Genomic DNA, 2,988 nt, shown 5'->3' with positions numbered 1-2,988 from the left:
TAATGCCAGTGAAGGAATGAACTTGTTAGACAGCTGAGACCTAACAAGCAAAGAAAGCTTCTGTCTTCCATGTTTTTTTATAAAAAAATTGTATTTACTTAGAAGTATTCAAAATGTCAACAAAACAGCTGCAATTTTTTTTGCAATTACAGAGTGGTATTCAGTTAACAGAACTATTATCTTCGTATAAGCTGCATCAGAGACAACTGAAGATGAAAAAAACAAAAGAAAAAAACTACCGTCCCCATATATAACTAATTTGTACTGTGCATCAACAAAAACCTGCTTTAAATTTCCATGTCACTTTACAACCCCAGACTGTACCAGGCAAGGTTAGCGAAAATATCACCAGGACAGGTCTATCTAAAGACATATTCGGTGGTGTGTTAACTATACAAAAAAAAAGACACTGTGCAGTTTAAAAACAAATCTTACACAGTCTTACATTTCAATTTTTTTTTCTTTAAAAGGAGTGAGTTGTTTACGGGGTGGTGGTTAAATGCTTTATAGACAAAAATAACTGCTAGAACTAACTTATTCATCATCTTCATCTTCGTCTTCCTCTTCCTCCTCTTCCCCATCATCTTCATCCTCATCCTCCTCTTCCTTCTTTTTCTTCTTCTTTTCTGCCTTGACCACCCCCGTTTTCGCTGCATCGGGTTTTCCTTTAGCTCTGTAAGCGGCAGTATCCTTTCCGTACTCTCCTTCAGCGTGGCAGCCTTCCTTCTGTAGGGTTGTAAGCAGCAACATCCTTTCGGTACTCTCCTTCAGCGTGGCAGCCTTCCTTCCGTGGGGCTGTAAGCGGCAGTATCCTTTCCGTACTCTCCTTCAGCGTGGCAGCCTTCCTTCTGTAGGGCTGTAAGCAGCAACATCCTTTCCGTACTCTCCTTCAGCGTGGCAGTCTTCCTTCTGTAGGGCTGCTTGTCGTCTGCGGCAGTGCTGGTCCACATCTCTCCCAGGTCTTTGCAACATCACCAATGGACAAGCCAGGGCGTTCTCCTTTGATTTTGGGGCGATACTCAGAACAGAAGGACAAGAAGAAGGCGAAAGGAGGTCTCTCGGATGCATTGGGGTCTTTGAACTTCTTTTTGGTCTCCCCTTGGGGGGAGATGTAGGTTTTCATTTCTCTTTCATAATGGGCCTTGTCAGCCTTTGCCATGTCTTCAGATTCCCCCTTTTCTTTAGCAGACATGGTCTTCCACTTTTCCGAGCACTTCTTCGAGAACTCTGAGAAGCTGACAGAAGCATCCGGGTGCTTCTTCTTGTGTTCCTCCCAGCAAGCTTGCACAAAGAATGCATGTGAGGACATTTTGCCTCTCAGATTCTTAGGATCTCCTTTGCCCATGTTTAGTTGATGTTCGTCTTCGAGGCACAGAGTCGCCCAGGGTCCCTCTGGCTCGTGCTTGCCCCGGCGCTGTCTCTATGGAGCTCAATGCACTGCGGTGGCTGTGAGAGCAGGAGCCAGACCCCGTGTTCTTATTTGTTTTGATTTGTCTTAGTTTATTGAGACAGGTTTTCTCTGTGCAGCTCTGTAGACCAGGGGGCCCTCAAACTAAGAGATCCTCCTGCCTCTGCCTCTGGAGTGATGGGATTGAAGGCATGCGCCATCACTGCTGGGTTTCTCCCATGTTCTGATGTAGTCTTCCCCAGAAGGCATTGGCCCAGATTAGAGGTGGATTTTCCTAGCTAAAAAGATCTGGAGTAAAGACGTGTCTTCCTACCTCACCGATCCAGATTAGAAGTGGACCTTCCCACTTCAAATTAAGCAACTCCCTCACAGATGTGCACTCCATGTTTGGACTTTAGTGAATTACAGATGTGAACAAGTTGTGAACCAAGATTAACCATCACACCATTCCTGTCTAGACTTGGGGTGACCAACTACTAAAAAGCTTGTATCTAGCCGGGCGGTGGTGGCGCACGCCTTTAATCCCAGCACTCGGGAGGCAGAGGCAGGCGGATCTCTGTGAGTTCGAGGCCGGGCTGGACCGATAGCCTCCAAAACAATACAAAGAAACCCTGTCTCGTAAAAACCAAAAAAAAAAAAAAAAAAAAAAAAAAAAGCTTGTATCTTGTGACCCTAATGAATTATCCACCATCCAAAACAAAACAAAACCCCTATAGAGTAAGCATCTCCTTTGGCCCTTTTCCCTCAAACCTATAATCTGCAAGCAAGAACAATAAGGACTCAGGGTGAATAATTTATCACATGTACCCATAATCTGGAGAATATGGAATGTTCTTTTCCTTAGCCTGCTTATGTCACAGCCATTGAAAAATGACAACAAAAACAGCAGTACCCAGACCACCATGTGGCAGAATCTGTAGTGAGAATGCCTATTCTATCTCGATTAGAGAAAAGCAAACTTAGAGATGCTGGGCAGGAAGAGGCAGCATTAAGACCCAAAAGTGCCCTCACCTCCATCTTCCCACCCAGCGGGCTGATCCTTGTGTGCCTCTAATGGCTCCTAGAGCAGCTTGTCTGAGCTGCTGCAGATTTATGTGAGCTTCCCAGTGATAGAGGCACATGGCTGGGGATGGAACCCACGGCCTTGCGTGAGCTCAGGCAAGCCTTCTACCACCAAGCCCCACCTACAACCTCACAGCCAGCACTCTTGCTGTTTCCTTCTCCACTCACCCATCAACTCGAAGACCTCCAAAGCCCAGTGTCTTTTGCAAGACCAGCAGAGAGAGAGCTTTGCTGTCGTAACAGGGACATGGAGGAGCCTAAGGACATGTGTGGTGTGGACACATGTCCTGATGCTCCCCATGTAGTAGCCCAGCAGTAGCCATGTGGGTTCTGGACAAACCAGCTAATGTCCTTCATGAGTGCCAGGACCCAATGCATCTTTCCTGCACAGAGGCAGAACCTGACCTAGCTCACTTGTAGCCTCCTCCATTTGAATCTCAGGCACTTCCCAACTTGCTTCAAGTTTGGTATCACATTCTTTCTTTCTTCCTTTCTAAGATTTATTTATTATGCATACA

General features: G+C 45.9%; 1 pseudogene; it reads right to left on the bottom strand.

Moving 5' to 3' along the window:
* Nucleotides 1–534: 534 nt before the first annotated feature.
* Nucleotides 535–1,348, bottom strand: LOC101836500 (annotated as a pseudogene).
* Nucleotides 1,349–2,988: the final 1,640 nt, after the last annotated feature.

The sequence above is a fragment of the Mesocricetus auratus genome, unplaced genomic scaffold (assembly GCF_017639785.1).
Source record: "Mesocricetus auratus isolate SY011 unplaced genomic scaffold, BCM_Maur_2.0 Super-Scaffold_100003, whole genome shotgun sequence".
NCBI classification, from domain to species: domain Eukaryota; kingdom Metazoa; phylum Chordata; class Mammalia; order Rodentia; family Cricetidae; genus Mesocricetus; species Mesocricetus auratus.
This window is presented reverse-complemented; position numbering and strand designations above follow the sequence as displayed.